The sequence below is a fragment of the Tenrec ecaudatus genome, chromosome 16 (assembly GCF_050624435.1).
Source record: "Tenrec ecaudatus isolate mTenEca1 chromosome 16, mTenEca1.hap1, whole genome shotgun sequence".
In the NCBI taxonomy this organism is placed as follows: domain Eukaryota; kingdom Metazoa; phylum Chordata; class Mammalia; order Afrosoricida; family Tenrecidae; genus Tenrec; species Tenrec ecaudatus.
The window spans coordinates 60,764,484-60,783,474 of NC_134545.1; positions in this window are offsets into that span (position 1 = coordinate 60,764,484).

An 18,991-nucleotide genomic window follows, 5' to 3' on the forward strand; every position below is an offset into this window, starting at 1 on the left:
GGTTCTTTAAATTTCTGTTCTTTTAAAATTTGTATTATATACCCCATAGGTCTATAGAGTAAAATTACTATACTTTTAAGTTTCTAGGAATAGTTTCTCAATGAGAAGTAATGTCATCAATTGAATGAACATTCATGTTTCACTTTGTGATAGATAGGTTTATTGTGCCAACATGACCAATGAACACATGTGGGATTAATTGAAGATGGAGAGATAAATGGCTCGTTGAACCTCACCTTTCTTGTCTGTTGCTCTTTGATGATCAGATCAGTGTGCAGCTGCCTTAGCTTGTTCTGTGCCTCCATTTGCAAGCTATACTACCTGTGGGACACCTACCCCATGGACTGTGTCGCCGTAATTTGAGGTTCCTTCAAGACCTGCATCACCACACTATTGGAGTATACATCTCTTGAGCTATGGACTGTCGGACCCTGTCATCTGGCTGACTCTTGGTGACCTACCTTGCTGTTTCCTGCCTGTGTCCAGATAACCTGAATTGTTCTACAGAGACTACCCGGAAACCCTCAAGACTTGAAGGACTGCCAGTGTCTCTCAACTGTCTCATGGGAGTGAGTTGCCCTGAGCCAGTTGGACTGCTTTATAATTTAATTAACTGCTTATTTCTTATGTTATACATCTATCTATCTGTATAAATATATATAAAATCATTAGTTTCCTGGTTTTGTTTCTCTAGAGGATCCTGTCTAACATAACTTTATTTTCACATTTTACAAATTGCACTGTAAAATCCCATTTTGTTGTATAATTTACATTATTCCAGTCAACACACAACATGGAATATATATTTAGAGACGTCTAATTTTGTACCTCTCCTTCTATCCTGTTTTTCCATTCTTTTACAGGCAGCCACTTTAAGAATATCTTCTCTGCTACCTTCTTAAAAGAACAAGTCACATATGTATCCTTTGGTCTAAACGTATTGGTCCGTTCTACCAAAATACATAAGAGTAGAGGACCTAATGGAAGGCTACCACCTCCTTCACCCCCTTTCTCCCCCTTGTTTTGTTCATTTCTATTTATGGTGGTTGTAAAAATATGCAACATTGCTTATAAATAAGATTAGTCTGCATTATTTTTACAAAGGTAATTTTTCCCTAGGTTTTGGACCATACATTTCATATAAAATATATATGTTTTCTACTTTCTTCCACACACTCGAATAGTATCAGGTGAATTTGGACCATATGAATGTATATATTTATGTACTCAAATATATATTTCTTCTTCTAGGATCCCCAGTGGAGGTGTGGTTACACATTGGGCTGTGATTCAGAATGTTCAAAGTTCATAACTACCAGCCGCTTTGCTGGAGAAGGATAATGCTTTCTACTCTGGTAAACAGTTAAGAGTCTTGGAAATTCACAGGGCAGTTCTACCCTGTGCTATAGGGTTACTGTACCCCCACAAACATACACATATGCACCCACAGATATGTATATTTTGTATATATAAGTATTCTCTATATCAGCAGTTCTCAACCTTTGTTTAACCCCTTTGGGGGTTAAACAACCCTTTCACAGGGGTTACCTGATTCATAACAGTAGCAAAATGACAGTTATGAAGTAGCAACGAAGAGAATTTTATGGTGGGGGGGGGTCACCACCACATCAGGAACTGTATTAAAGGATCAGGCATGAGGCAGGGTGAGAACCACTGCTTTATATAGATACATTATAAATATGTATTCTAATATCATATGGTATAATATATACACATACATATATATTCATATTTTGTATATACAAGTATTCTCTGTATACATATATATTGAAATATGATATGGTATGATATCTACACACACACATATGTAAAATCTGACGCACTGCCATTGAGCTGATTCCAACTCATAGCAACCCTATGTAGGGTTTTGAAGATTGTAAGTTTTTATAGGAATGGTCGCACCTTTCTCCCAAGGTGCTACTGGTGGTTGTAAACTTCCAATCTGTGGTTCGTCTCATGCTCACTGAGAATACCACCAAGAGTCTTTATGGACGTTTGGCAAAAAAAAAAAAAAGCATATAGATATATTAGTTTTGTTGTACTCCCTTGTGAAACAATTTTGACTTAGTGATTTTGTGTGGCAGATCACTCCAACTATTTTATTTTATGGAAAATGAACTATTAGAAATTCACAAGGCAGTTCTACCCTGTGCTATAGGGTTGCTCAACACACACACACACACACAAATATATACATGTATGGCTGTTTAATATTTTATACTCTATGTTGTAATGCTCTAAAAAAAGAACACTACTCTTTTCTGTTTTTTAAATGATTAAAAATATTTTAAGAATCCTTTTATTGGGGGTTTGTACAACTCTTATCACAATCTACATATACATCCATTGTGTCAAGCACATTTGTACATTTGTTGCCCTCATCATTCTCAAAACATTTGCTTTCTACTGGAGCCATTGGTATAGGCTCAAGTTTTCTCTCCCTCCCCATTCACCCCTCCCTTATGAACCCTTGATAATTTATAAATTATTATTTTATCATATCTTACACTGCCCTACATTTCCCTTCATCCACTTTTCTTCACCCACCCATGGAGGAGGTTATATGTAGATGCCTGTAATCGGTTTCCCCTTTCTACCCGACCTTCCCTCCACCTTCCCGGTATCGCCACTCTCGGCACTGGTCCTGGATTATATGTCCTGGATTCCCTGTGTTTCCAGTTCCTATTTGCACCAGTGTACATCCTCTGGCCTAGCCAGGTTTGTAAGGTAGAATTGGGATCATGATAGTGGGGGTGGGAGGCGGGGAAGAAGCATTTAAAAACTAGAGGAAAGTTGTGTGTTCCATCGATGCTACACTGTACCCTGACTGGCTCATCTCCTCCCCGCAACCCCTCTTCAAAGTGATGTCCATTTGCCTACAGATGGGCTTTGGGTCCATACCCCACACTCTCCCTCATTAACAATGAAATGACTTTTTTGTTTTTTGACGTTTGATTTCTGATCCCTTCAACATCTTGTGATTGCACAGGCTGGTGTGCTTTTTTCTATGTGGGCTTTGTTACTTCTGGGCTAGATGACCACTTGTTTACCTTCAAGCCTTTAAGACCCCAGATACTATATCTTTTGATAGCTGGGAACCATCAGCTTTCTTCACCACACTTGCTTATGCACCCATTTGTCTTCAGCGATCGTGTCGGGAAGGCGAGTGTATTGGAATGTCAGTCTAATAGAACAAAGTGTTCTCATATTGAGAAAGTACTTGCACTACTGTTTTCATGTTGATTTATTTTCTTTATTTTTCCCTCTAATCCATAAGTATCCCCTTATGTATTGTTTCTGTACTTGTTAATTGTTCTAGCATTTAGGTTGAAGATTGTTTTGGATGTACCTTTATTTATGTTGTCCTTATATTTTTAGATTATAGAACATATTGAAGGTTATTTGACTTACCTTTTTTACTTCCTAGTTTACGTCACACACTTCTTTAAGTACCCCTATAGCTTTAGATCTCTTTTTGTTTTAGTATTTGCCCTAATGGGGATTTGAAGGTAGAACCATGGGAATTTCTGATGCTTAGGAATACCTGCTGTGAACACCTAAGCTTGAGAATACCTGTTGTGAATTAAATTGTGTCCCTTCCAAACATGTGGGGACATACTCCAAACTTGACTGGGCCATTATTCGCAGTCGTTTGGAAGTTATATCATGTAGTAATCATTCTCTAAGATCTGAGGTGGTCTCTTAATCATTTGTAAGGGGTTTAGGGCGGACTGCAACACCCAATGCATGTGATGTAATGGGAGTTCCCTGGGGGTGTGGTTTGCAAGGTATAAAAGGAAAGAATAGACAGTAGAGAAGGAGGGATCTTTGTACTATCAAGAAAGAAGAGCCAGCAGTGGACAGCTTTTTTTTTTTTTTTTGGCCTGCTCTGGGAACTACCTACACCCAGGAGAAGATTGAAGGCAACACAAATAGAGATCTTTAAGGAACTACTGGCCACAAATGTTGAAAGAAGACAAAGACCTTCGCGCAGAGCCAACAGAGAGAACCATCTGCTAGAGCTGCAACCTTGAACTCTAACTTCTAGCCTCCTAAACTACGAGAGAATGTATGTGTGTCTAATAAAGCCATCCACATGTGGTATATCTGTTATGGAAGCACTCAATCACTTAGGTAATATCACCTCCCACCCCCACCCCCACCCCCAGATTTACATGAAAATTTGGAAAGCATAACATTTGCAGTAAAAAAACATTTTCTTTCTGTAGGTTAGAAGTAATAAAATATTGTCTTCTCATTTCTTTTCAGTCTAATTCTTGTTTCTTTTAAATATTTCTATTCTTTCCTTCTGGCTTTTAGAATTTTTCTTTGTCTTTGATGTAATTAAATTTTACTAAAATATATGTAGGTGTAGGGCTTTCTCTGTTATTTGGTACCCTACTGTGCCTCTTTAAAAAATTTTCCACTATCTTTCAATTAGGGAACTGCAATTTCTTTACTAAGTATTTTTTTCTCTCTTTTGAAAAATCTCCATCTAGAACTTCTGCATCCATTTGGTTTTACTTCTCTTTCCCAGACCTGTTATTTTCTTTTATATGTCACATCTCGTTATTTTTCTTTCTGCCTTTTGGGAAAGCTCTTCAATCTAGTATTCTGACTCACTAATTTGTTTTACAAAGTGGTGTTCTTTATTCAACTACCATAATTTTTCAAGCCTACGAGTTCACTTTGTTCTTTTCCCCTGCTTTCCTGGTAACGCATCACACGAGTAATAGTCTCTATCTGTTTGATACTATTAACTGTGTGTATTCGTATCGTTTGTTCCAATCATTTGTCTTGGTGTGATTATTGCTTTTGTTTATTTGTTTTTATTTTAAAGAGTTTATATCTTCAAGAAACTATAAAATCATGTTTCCCTAGGGAAAAAAGCCTTTTCAGACCTCCTTTGGATGGAAGGCAAAACACAATAGGAACAGCCATGAATTCAAATATACCAGCAATCAGGAGATGGCACAAGATTGGACAACAGTTTGTTCTGTTCTCTAAAAGGTCACAGAACTGGCTCAACACCAACTAACAATTTAAACCCCAAACTAAACCCATTGCTATCAAGTAGATTCTATCTTATAGCCAAAGCTGTAAAGATTTACAGGGACCGGTAGCCTCATCTTTTTCCTACAGGATTGTTAGTGGGGTTGAACCACCAATCTTGGGGTTAGCAGTCCAATGCTTAACCAACACCAACACCAGAGCTCATCACAACAAGAACAATACCCCCAGAAACCCAACTGTTGGCTATGTATTCGATAGGTACTACCATGTTGAATTGCTCCATAGGGTTTTTGAGACAGAATAAGATCCCCAGACCTTTCTTGTGTGGTGTCACCCAGTAGACTTGAACCTCCAACCTATCTGCTAGTCATTGAGCACAAAGTATTGAGAACAAACACATCAAAATGGGTTTCAAACTTTTTTCACCCTTATGTACATCAGGAGGTACATTTCACTTGTGAGTCATTTGATACACATGCACCCCAAATAATATTTACAGCTATGTTCAGCAATACTCTTTTGTGTTTTCCAGTCAGCTTGATTTTCTTGGAAATTACTAGTCACCATGAATTACATTGATTTAATCATCCATCAATGGGACAACACTGCAGTTTCAAAGAGTGCTAAAGAAGAATGTACGGAGAGGGGACTTCAGGTCAGACAATAGTACAGAAAGCTGGATCAAGGGGATACCTGGAAATTGCTACGCATTATAACTGCTGTTCCAGGATTGTTCACATTACAGCGGTTTCCTTGGTTAGTCTGATTCTTACATCCTCTCAGGGCCTTCATTTTCCTTGACCACGTGTTGACTTCGCCCACACTGTGCACTTCACCAAAATTAACCTTCCCTTCACCACAATTAACACTTGTATACGATCTAGTTAATTATTTTCAATTCCTTATTGTTGCATTTCTGGTAACCATCAAAGAATGTTTCTGTCTGTGTATAAACTTTTCTTGACTTTTTATAATAAAGATCTCATAAAATATTTGACCCCTTCTGACATTTCACTCAGCATAATATCCTCCAGATTCACTGATGCCGTAGGATGTTTTGTGGATTCATAGCTGTTCTTTATTGTTGTGTAGTATTACATTGTATACAAGTATAATTTTTCTTTATTCATTAGTTCTTGACTGGTACTTAGCTTGTTTCCTTATTTTTTCTATTGTGAGTCTTGCTGTGATGAACACAGGTGTTCATATTGCTATTCATAAATACTGTAAATACTCGAGTACAAGCCGCCCCGGATATTAGCCGAGGCACCTAATTTTACACTAGCACAGCATGACAAATGTGCTGGAAAACTCGGCTTATACGAGGGTATAAACAGCAACTCAATTCTCTAAGGCATGTGCTGAGGAGCAGTCTTGTGGAATAGTGGGGCATTACTCTGTCTAGATTTTTTGGGACATTTTTTATTGTGATTTTGGTAAAAATACATAGGGTTTTCCATTCAACCACTCATATTTTATGATAAAACAAACCATATTTTGTGACACTGATTGGGATTCTCACAATACAAGTCCACGCTTCCCACTTCCTCCCTGTGTTTGCTATTTCCATTTGTCCCTTTTTCCTTTCCTTTCTTAGTCCTGAGCAAAGGCTACTCTTTTGATCACATACAACTGATTTCTGAATTGAATGGGTAGCACCCTGATATTCACCTGTCTGTCATTTGACTGCATATTGCGATACAGGGATGAGTTCAGTTCAAAACAGAATGTTGAGGGTTGTACGTCTATCAGATCAGTATGTCTATTCTTTTTATTATTTAGGGTCTCGTTCTACATTTCCTCCCACTCTATCCAGAAGCTGCTTTTGTGATCCCTTTCAGAGTGGTCAGCGGTGGTTGCTCGGTACTGTCTACTTCTAGACTCAGTCACGAACTCTTCAGGAAATCACACTGTTCATTAATCCCTGGGGCTAATTATTTCCCCACCTCTTTGATTCTCTATACTTTTTTCCCCATCCTTTTGGACCATGAGAAACCAATATATTGCCTTCAAGATCATCCCAATCCATAGTGGCCAGATAGGAGACCGTGAACCTACTCCAGAGAGTGCAATATTGTAAATTCATACTGAAGGAGACTGCCTTACTTTCCCTTTGTAGTGGTACTGAGTTTGAACCATTGATCTTTGGGTTAGCAGCCCACACTTTCCCCACTATGCCACCAGGAACCTTTAGAAGAGACCAGTATTTGCCCCTTAAAATGACTGCTCACAATTTTTAAAAACTCAATCACTACTCTCCAACTGATTCAATGTTCCAGGATACAGAACACGATCTATGTCAGTGGTTCTCAACCTTCCTAATGCCTCAACCCTTTAATACAGTTTCTCATGTTGTGCTGATCCTCCAACCATAAAGTTATTTTCGTTATTACTTCATAACTGTAATTTTGCTACTGTGATGAATCGGGCGACTCCTGTGAAAGAATCATTCAACCCCCAAAGGGATCGCAACCCACAGGTTGAGAACCGCTGGTCTATGTGGACTATATTATGTCAATTGAATTTTATATGTGCCAAGATTATGGTCCTGACACCCCAGGCACAGCGATTCATCCCCTCAAGGTGTGTTTTATTATGGTTAAAAAGTTTGCCAATTTGCCCTGTGTGCTCTACAATATTCATGGATATATTTATAGTATAGACATATGTAGAAATATCATTTGTCAAACGTGTATATATTTATGGATGTAGTCCCATTTGCTTTTCCACTCTGGTTCAGGATATCCACTTGCATGTATATCTATGTGTCCGTCATAATTTATTGTTATTACTGTCATTGTGGTTTGTGTATGTGATAACATTTACCTTTTTTTCTCTTTTTTGCCTTTAACTCTTATGATTCTTCCAGTGTCTTCTTTTATATTGATCATTTTGTGCTTATCTTGGCCATATTGCTATTGCTTTTCCCTTCACTCAAGTTATGATTGCCCTGTTAATATTGCAAGTTAATTACATCTCATTCTGCTTGTGACTGGCATCTCCTCAGTGGCTAGTGAAGGAGCCCTGGTGACCCAGAAGACAAGCACGGGGCCGCTCACATGAAAGTCGGCAATTCCAGCCTCGTGGATAATCTATGGGAGAAAGATAGGCTGTGTCTTTCCATGAGAATTGACTATCTGGGAAATCCTAAGAAGTACTTCTATTCTCTCTTGGCCAATTTTTCTGAGTTAGAATTGACGCGGTGAAAGTAGGTAATGGCTATTGATTCCGAACATTCCTTCCTGCGTTTGTCAGTCACTTAAATGTCTTCTCTAGTGAAATATCTGCTCAGGTCCTTTGTCCACTTTAAAAATTGGATTGTTTGTCTTTTTGTTGTTTAGGTGTTGACAGTTTCTATCCAGATTTAGAGAGTAAGCCCTTTCAGACATGCTGCTGCCAAAATTCCTTTCCCACCAATTCTTAGATTCTCCTTTCCCCATTCAATGAAGTCCTCTGATAGCCTAAAGATTTGATTTTCAGGAGCTCCCATTTATCTAGTTGATGTTTGTCAGCTAGTTTTTAATTATGTGCATTGTTGTAGGTGTCCTACAGTCGATTTTTTGTCAACCAATATACACTATGACTCGACGTACAATAGAATGAAACATTTTGCGTGATGCACCCCATCAGCCATTGGCAGGCTTGAGGGTTTTATTCTATCCACGTCATTATGTTCAACTCTACTTTTAGACGGTCCTTCTTCATCAGTTCTATTTTGAGTGACTTCCAACCTGAGGGGCTCTTCTTCTGGCACTTTCTCTGCCGATGTTCTGCTTTTTTTCATGAGATTCATATGGTTTTCAGTCACTAATTCCTCAGACTTGGACATCCTATTCCGTTCAGTCTTTTCTTAGTCTGGAAGCTCTGCTGAAACCTGCTCACTTTGGGCGACCCTGCTGGCATGTGAAGTACTAGCGACACAGCTCCCAGCAGCACAGCAACACACAAGCCACAACAATATGACAACCTGACTGAAAAGTGAGCGCATGTTTATTTAGTTATTCCTATTTATGATATAAATTAGGGTCCTTCTTTAATCCCTATACTTTTCTAGATGAATGTTGTGGTTTTAGTCTGGTCCACCTGAGAAACTTATTTGATAGTGGGAGATATGAATTCTGTTTCACATTTAAGCAAATGAGTATCCAGCTTTATGAACGACACGATAGTGTCTGCCCTGTTGATTGAACCTTGGCCCTTGCTGAAAATCACAAGGCCGTAGGTGATGACAGATCAATATTTTCTTTCCTTCCTTTGTTTTTCCACAGTTAATTTTACTGGAGAAAACTAGAAGCCCGGTGTTAATATTTTTCACAAACAATCAACATTTATACACTCCACAAGTCTTAATTTTTTCATGGTCAAATATTCAATGATAAATCTGAGACAACTCTTTCTAATAATAAAATCAGTTAAAGAAGATGCGTACAGTTTTCCTTTTTTATTTTTTAAAGCTTAACTTTTTCATTTGATCTTTTATGTGTTGTCCTTCGAGGAGGAACTCATTGCAAGCTCAGAGCGAGCTCCGTGAGCACATTTACATGTGGCGGTGTTTATACAGCCATAGCCAAGTAGGGACTTGAGTAGCTAATGCAGAGGGGATGTAGTCAATCTGAATCGCTTAGGGGAAACAGTCTCCGCATTTGTCTGGATCGTGTGCTTCATTAAAGAGAATTCAGGTCACTGCTTTTGCTGGGGGTGCATTATGTCCCATATGCAAGGATAAGAATTCATTGGGGGTGATCTCTAACTTTATAGTGTGATGAAAAGACCTGCAAAACAGTACCTCTCCCTGCCAAAGAGCTGCCGTATCTGCTCTTTGTCTGCAGGTTGGCATTGATTTCTCTGTCCTGGTTAGAAATTGTTGTTATACATAATTTATTTGAATTGCAAAGACTGTAGAATTATTTCTCTATGCCACTGATAAAAGTTATTTTAGATTTTAGCACACCTTAAAATATCAGTGTTGTGTGTCCTCCTTAATTCCAATTCAATGGGCGATCTGTTCTCTACCTTCAATACCTTTCTACACACCGATGCTTTCCTCTGCTTTCCTCTCCGAGCCACTGCAACGCACCGTGTCTTCCATCGTGATCACCGTGGCTGTATTTGTTTTCACCACTCCGTGATGTACCCGTTACTGTGAACGTTAGATGCCTTCAGAATCTATCCCTTTCTTTTCATCCCTGCCATTGCCATCTTAGACATCTTGATCTATTGGCACCTACCACAGTTCTCTGATTAGTCTCCAAAGTTTCTGTCTGGATTCTTGCCAGTCTATTTTTAACACGGTGCCCCTATAGTTTGAAGATGCCAGTTCTTTGCTGAAGCTCTTCCGTGTCTTCCAATTGCCCTTGAAGTGATTTTCAGGTGCTTTCCTAATAAAGATAGACCCAAGGAATATGACAAAGTTCCACTAATATCAACAACAAAGGCAGCTGATCTTTGTTTTCACTGATACTAAAGAGGGTAAGAAAGCTATGGGAGCGTATATCTGAATCTCTGAAATAAGAAGAACATTTATGACACATGGTAGGTATTAAATGAACACTTTTTAATTGAGTGAATGAAGAGGACATAAGAAAAAACAAACATGTTGCCATTGAGTTGATCCCAACTCACCCTGACCCTAGAGGACAGGATAGAACTGTTCCTGTGAGTTTCTGAGATTGTTAACTCTTTATAGGAGTAGAAAGCTCTGTCTCTCTCCCACAGAATGGCTGGTGGCTTCGAACTGCTGACCTTACAGCTCAAATTGTAACCACTTCACCTCCAGAGAATATAGAAATGATAAATCAGAGAGAGAAAAAACACTGGAGCCAAGTCTACACCATAAAGTTCTTTGATAAGAGGGCAACTGAGAACACTGAGAACATAAGGGAACTTCGTTATGGCATGTGTGTGTGTGCCTGCATGTGCACACATGTGTCCATATAGCTCATAACTTACTCAATGCAATGTCCTCAACCCTATAAGACAGAGTAGAACTCCCCTCGGGGATTACTGAGATTATTTCTTTACTGAAGGATTAGATGCTGGTTTCAAACTGCTAACCTTGGGGTTAGCAGTTCAATGGATGAGCCACAATGCCATCGGGGCTCCTATGTGTACTTATATGAGACGGTGATGTATTGCTCTTCATCTGGAGGTCTCTCTATCAATAATTATCAAATAGAAAGTTTGAAAGATAAAATGTTAATACAGTTTGGCCTGGGTTAACTTAATTTCCTGCCTAGTTTGGCTGGGAGAGGAGCATCTGTCCCTAAATGAAATATTGAGTTTACCTCAGATTCTTAGCACAACTTAATCCTATTTCTCAAGATTTTATTTGTGAGGATACTTCCCAAGAAAAACAGGCTTCCATGATATATAACTTTTCTATGACTATTAAAACTACCACAATCTTTATGTCTTGTTCTTTATATTCTCAACAACAACAAAAATAAATGTTTTCTTAAAGAAATTTTTTTGGTTATATTGCATCCACCTGTATATTTCAGAACACTTTTTCTCTCTCCAAGTTAGTTGATTAGTAACCTTATGCCACCTGTGTCAATGGTTCCCCTTTGTCATGTAGCATAACATTCAGGTGCCTGGGGTTAGAATGTGAACATCTTCCCAGACCAAACTCATTCTCATTAAGTCAATTCTGACTCATGACAACTATAAGATAGCATAAAGCTACCCTCGTGGATTTCTGAGACTGTAACTCTTTATGGGCACAGGAAGTCTCATCTTTTCCTCAAGGAGTGGCTGGTGGTTTTGAACTGCTGGAAATGCAACCCAATAGGCATTGATTAAAGCACCAGGGCTCTTTTCTGGTGTGTGCGAAGGAAGGGGGAGCATTATTTTGCTTACCACATATGGTCATGATCTCAGAAATTACAGAGCGCAGTATTAGCATCCTCTCTTTCCCTTTGGTGCGTGGGTCGATTTAAAATAATTGTGATGCCATACGACAGAGTAGGATAATCCGATAGTGTTTGATAGGCTGTAAACTTAGTGGCCACCACTTGCCTGTCAGTTGGCTATTCTCTGGTGATTTACGTGTTGTTGTGATGCTTAGAGCTACAGATCTTCAAATACCAGCACGGTCACCCATTGTAAACAGGTTTCAGCAGAGTTTCAACAAGCCTGACCAGGAAGAAGGAATAAGCAATCCACTTCTCAGGACTTGGCCATTTAAACTCACGACTAGCAGAGGACTATTTTCTAGTTAGAAGGCACTAAAGATATGCTTTTGGAAGAGATGCCTCTTCAAAGTAGATTTTACTGCAATGATGTGGATGGAACAAAGCTATTGACACCTTCATGTGCTGATGGAACATGACTCAATATTAGAAGAAGCACCTGAAAATTGGAATATGAATCAAGGAAAATAGGAACTCATCAAAGATGAAAGAATAAACATAAATACCCTAGGTTTTAGGCTGATATGCTCTGGTGTCAGAGTAGTTACTAAAGGCAGCAGTGGGAAGAGTGGCCTCAGTGGGAGAACGATGAAGCTTTCTACTGTCGTAAAGAGTTACAGTTTCAGACACCCACAGGGGGATTCTCTTCTGTCTAATGCGATAATTATGATTCAGACTATACCCCATGGCAGTGAATTTGGTTTTGTTTGAGTAAGATGAAAGAGGTCATATTGATTAGTCATTTTGAATCAGAAATTGATAGAGTTTACTATGCCAGGAATGACAAATTGAACCTTTTGAAAAAAATCATTTTATTGGGGCTCATACAACTCTTATCACAATCCATACATACATCAATTGAGTAAAGCATCCTCATACATCTGTTGCCCTCATCATTCTCAAAATTTGCATTCCGCTTCGGTTCCTGGAATCAGCTCATTTTCCTTTTTTCCCTCCCCTTCCTCCCCACTCCTCCCTCCCTTATGAACCCTTAATAATTTATAAAATATTATTTGATCTTATCTTACACTGCCCGGCGTTTCCCTTCACCCACTTTCCTGTTGCCCCTCTCCCAGAGAGGATGTTATATGTAGATCCCCGAGATCAGTTCCCCCTTTCTACCCCCCTTCCCTCCTGGTATTGCCACTCTCACCATTGGTTCTGAGGGGTTCATCTGTCCTAGATTCCCTGTGTTTCCAGATCCCAACTGTACCACTGTGCATCCTCTGGTCTAACCAGGTTTGCAAGGTAGCATTGGGATCATGATAGTTGGGGGAGGAAGCGTTTAAGAACTAGAGGAAGGTTGTGAGTTTCATTATTGCTACACTGAACCTGAGTGACTCATTCTCCCCACTACCCTTCTGCAAGGGATTTCCAGTTGTCTACAGATGGGTTGGGACCCAAATTGAACCTTTCAAGATCTATCTTGAAATAAAATTATATGATAGGATTATATCTATGTTCTATAAGAGAGATAATAAAATTATATTCAAACTTATGTGCCAACCAATAAAGCCAATGAGAAATAAATTGAGGAGTTCCATCAACCAATTCCTTTTGTCTAAAATGGATCAAATATGTGATCAAGATGTACTGACAATAACTAGTAGTTGAAATGTAAAAGCTGAAAACAAAAAGTAAGGGTTGATAGTTGGAAAATTTGACCTTGATGATAGAAACAAAGCTGGAGACTCCATGATAGAATTTCATAAGATAGTGGCTTATTCATTTAAAATACTTTTCAATCATATCAATGATTTATGCATGTGAACCTGTCCAGATGGAATGCACAGGATTTAAAGTGACTACATTTGTGGAAAAAGACAATGAAGTAGAGCAATAACAGCAAAAACCAGACCAGGGACTGACTGTGGAAGAGCCCAGCAATTGCTCATATGTAAATTCAAATTGAAGCTGAAGAAAATTAAAACAAGTTTATAAGAGCCAAAACATGACCTTGAATGTTACCTAGCTTAATTTTGAGAAACCTCAAGAACGGATTTGATACACTGAGCATGAATAACCAAATATTAGGAGAATTGTGGGATGACAGAAAAATATCATACATGAAGAAAGCAATGGTCATGAAAACGGCAGGAGCATGGATATCAAAATAGCCTCTGAAACTTGATTCTTAAATTCAGAGAAGATAAGCGGATTGGGGGTGGAGTGGGGGATTAACTTGATTTAAAAGGACTAAACACCATGACAAAGGGTAGCTAGAGACAACAAAGCCAGGTATTATAGTGAACTGTGCAAAGGCCTGGCATTAGGGAGCCCAATTGGGAGAAAGCACTCAGGATAGCTCAAGCTTAAAGAATCAAAAAAAAAGCATCAAGCTTCAAATTGCAATGCTGAAACATTCTGTGGGTAAAGTAGCAACCATATAACTCAGAACTCCAGGCTTTTTTGCCATCAATGTGATTCCTCTTCACAGTGGCTCTACAGGATAGACGAACATGTCCCCTGTGGGCTCCAAGGCTGTCATTCTCTACAGAAAGAGATGGCCTCTTCTTTCCCAGGAGGGCTAGTGGGTTCAAACTACTGAGGTTGCAGGTAATAGCCCACCATGTCACCTACCACACCACAGGGCTCCTTCATGTAGGAAATATTAAAGGAAGAGGGAAGGGATACTCAGAGTCACGGTACCAAAAACACCCGGCCGGCATGCGACCATTTCAAGAGGTAGCATATGATCAAGAACTGATGATATTGATGAAAGAATTCCCTGCTGCTTTGAATAGATGAACACAAAGCAAGCCTCCAGGAATTGATATGATAACAATCATAATGTTTCCACAAACTGATGCAGCACTAGAAGCACCCACTTGCGTATTCCTAGAAATTTAGAAGTGAGATACTGGTCCATTCCGAAGAATGGTGACCCAACCACATGTGAAAATTCCCAAACAGGATTATTAGCATCACATGTAAGGAAAATGTTGTTGATCATTAAAAAATAGCTCCAGTGGTGCGCCAACATGAAAATTTAAACCAGGTTCTGAGGAGGACTTTTCATGGTTCGTTGCTGATGTCTAATTCATGTTAATTGACAGCTGACAATACCCAAAAATGCTGATTTTACTTGTTTTTTATTGACTATGCAGAGGCATTTGACTAAATGGCTTATGACAAACCATAGATTACATAGCTAAGAATGGAGATTCCAGAACACTTAGTTGTGCTCATGAGGAACATGTACATAAAGCAATATACAATTGTTCAAACAGCACAAGGCAATATTAGGTCATTTACATCAGAAAAGGCATGTTTCTGGGTTATAGTCTTTCACCATATTTACTCTATCTATATGCTGAACAAATAAAAAAACTGAACTATATGCTTCTCTACTAGATATTAATATCTACATATATTCCTAGTGATTAAAACAGTGATACACTGGCATAGAATAGACATGATGGACCATAATAGAAAAAAACTGAAATAGTTTCATTTATAAAAATTATAGTCACTTCTCAATTTTCATCATATACATTTATCTTTATTTTGTGAATCCATATTCCTAAAAAATACACCACTTTAATATTTGGGTTTCTCTTGCTTAGCTACTCATTAACTGCTTTGTTCGAGAGCATGCCTCTGGCTGAGAGCACCATTTTTGGACTCATTTTATTATACTTCCTAAATTTATACTTCAGAATTTGGGGTGCTTTGAGATTGCTGAAAGATGTATCCCTGGGATATTATTATGAGGTAAAATGGAAATATGAGTATATTCATTTCATTGATAATGCCTTTTAGGTAAAATTGAAAATTATCAAATAAACCACAAGCACTCCATCTTTATTTTTCTTGATATTGGTTGGATTTCGTTAACTATCTCTTTCTTGAAGTAAAGTTGTTGAAGTTATAGCCCAAAATTAAAGGTAATGAACTGAATCACAGAATTATATTCTAGAACATGTGTTCTTTCTCCCTATACACAAAGTATAGTGATGAGTACTTACAAAGTACACACCAGGTATTTAAATCGTTCTACTTCAATTTTATATAACTTATTATCCCAGTCTTTTTATTGTACACCACATTAAATTCCAAAGAGAAAAGAGACACACAAGCATAAATGTTTTAAAAAAAAGTCTATACAACATTAGAACTGTTAGAAAAGACTGCATTAATTTCTTTATAGCCAGGAATTTGGGGAAACACTTATAAATATGACTGAAAATTTACAAGCAATCAAAAAAGAGTAATAAATTTGATTATACAAACTAAATAAAAACTGCATGGCTAATTAAACATAGTAAAAAGGCAAATTAATGGCTGGGGAAATATTTGCAGTGTATCACAGACAAAAGCTAATAATCCCTAAAATATAAAAAGCTTCTGAAAATAGAGAAGAAAAATGCCCTACAGAAAAATACACTAGTGAGATGAACCAGCAGTCGACAGAAATAGAAATTCAAATGACTCTTAACCATATGATAAGATGCTTAACCTCATTTATAACAAACAAAATGCAAATTAAAAGTACAGTTAGAAACATTGCTTACCTATCAGATGGGGAAAAATCCGTCTAACTCTGTATTTGCTTGAAAAGGCTGTAGGTAAATGCACTTTTACAAATAATGGAAATTAAAAGGCTAGAGCCTCTAAGGAGGGGAGTGTTCCAATATCTAACAAATATTTGTTGTTAGATATGCATTGTCACTTGATCAGGCAAGAACACCAGTTCTATTATCATGAAGGGCTATCACATAAGTGGAAGGGTGCGAAAGATTAAGCTTTAAGTAGAAAAGACCAGAATTTTCAAATATCCATCAGTAAGAGCTTTCTTGAAAACACTATTGTACAGCTACAAAATAATCAACCACAACTATGATGTTCTTCCAGGTGGTCTAGAAGAACAATTCTAGTGACATTCAAATATGTATCCCAGAGAGCTTCCTATCAAGAAGTAGAATATATCATGGAAGCATCACTTGAGGCTAACTCCAGTCCGTAAGGCAGATGCTAGTCCCTAAGTCCTTATTCACACATAATAGCAGGAGGCTGGTGGCGCAGGAAGGTCTACCAGGTAGCAAGAAGATCATAGGCTAGTGGGTGCAGAATCTTGTGGATTTAAGATTAGTGGGAACATGGTTGGGTACTGGCAGCTCCCAGGGTCCAGCAGGCCACATGGGGCCACCCTTCGAGGCAGACCCAGAGGGTAGTCCCAGTGAGGAAGAAGGCAAAGTGGAAGAAAGGCAGTTCCCAGTGTTCCTCAGGCTCATACAAAAGGCCACAGTCCCAAGGAGATGTCACCAATCCACCACTTGATGGCAGGTTTGACTCCACCCCTTGCCTGATGTGTCTAGTTGACATGAAATCATTCAAGTACCACAACTGTAGTTTTTGAAAAGGCTTACCTATAGTTATAGTGTTAGGGATGTAATAGGGTGGAGGAAGCAAACAGGTTTCTCTATACCTTGGATTATGTGTTACATTTGTTCTCCCATGCCCAACCCAAAATATGCATTGAAATCCCAATATTCTTGTAAATGCATTCCTGTATGAAAACAGGTTTTTTTATATGTTATGTTATGTTACGTTATTGAGGTCATACCAGGAGGGCGTGTCCTAAACCTATCTATTTTGAGTTATAAAGAAGCAGATTAGATACAGAGGAAGGTATATCGTGGGGAGGACAGGTGCAATGTACGTAGTGCAGAGAAACGAGAAATACCCAGGTTACTGCACAGGAAGGAATCTCTATGGGCCAAACCCTGATGGAAAATTACAGCCTTCAGAAACTGTGGGAAAACCGCTTCTTCTCCTCTAAGAAATTGCGGTGTTTGTGTAATAGCCTTACTAAGAAAGCCTGCTGTAAACATAAACTTTATAAACTTAATCTTTTTTTTAACCTTTTGCTGTATGTACCACTAGGCTTACCCATGGGAACAGGTTTTAACCGAGATTCCAAAATAAGAATGAGTAGGAAGAAAAAACAGGTGATCCATCTTTGAGGAATTAACCATGAAAACGTTATGAACAGAAGAGGGATATTGTCTGATGTAGTGCCGAGTAACAAGAGCTGTCCTATGAAATTGCTTCAGGGCTCCTTACCCCTTTCTCCCCACAACCCTGACTTTGTTGCTGTCCGAGGAGGCACTGAGTGGGTTCGGTCCAAGAAGGACCCTCTGCACAACTGAATCAAACATTGTCTGCTCCTGCTTCGTCCTCACAAGAGTTCCTATGCTTAAGCCCCGTGTTGCAGCCACTGAGTCAATCCAGCTCAGTCACGGCCTCTTCTACAATGCCCTTCTCCTTCTCCAAGCGCGATGTCTTTCTCCAGGGACTGGTCTTTCCGGAAGCATGCCCAAAGTACCTAAAATGAAATGTCAACATTCTTCTGGCAAGGATTAGAGCAGTATTTTCCAAAGTGGGCAATCTTCTCCCCTGGCGGGTGCTGGCATATTCCAAACCCCAAATCCCAATCTTTGCCACCCAGTCATTTTGGACTCATAACAACCCTATAGGACCGAGTAGAACAGCCCCCATCAGTTTCCAAGCCTGTCACCCTCGACACGAGTAGAAAACGCCATCTTTCTCCCTCAGAGCACCTTGGACTTTCACACTGTTGACCTTGAGAACAAACATGTCTAATTGCCAGGAGTGTGCTGGGTCTTTTATTATTTTTCTGAAAAGGGGGCGATAGGCCAAATAAATTTGGCCACCTCTGGATTAGAGGAATGGAAACACTACTTTCAGCTTACAGACCTAAATGAAGGATATAGTTTTGTTTGATAAAGCTTTCTAGGACCTTTTGACAATAATTTTTAACATGCCATTGGAAATCAAACCCAGGTCACCTTCATGAAAGGCAAGAATTCTACCGCTGGCTTTGTAACCAACAATCCAAATCCATTGTTGTCCTGCTGATGCTGACTCAGAGGTAAACATCCTCATTATTGCTAAACCTCACTAAGAAGTTGTATGGCCTTCTACTCCTCCTAGCAGTATATAGAATTAGCCTGCCATTTTGATATATGAGAAAGTGTCATCTCATTCTTGTATTAATTTGCATTTATTTAATTATGAAAAAG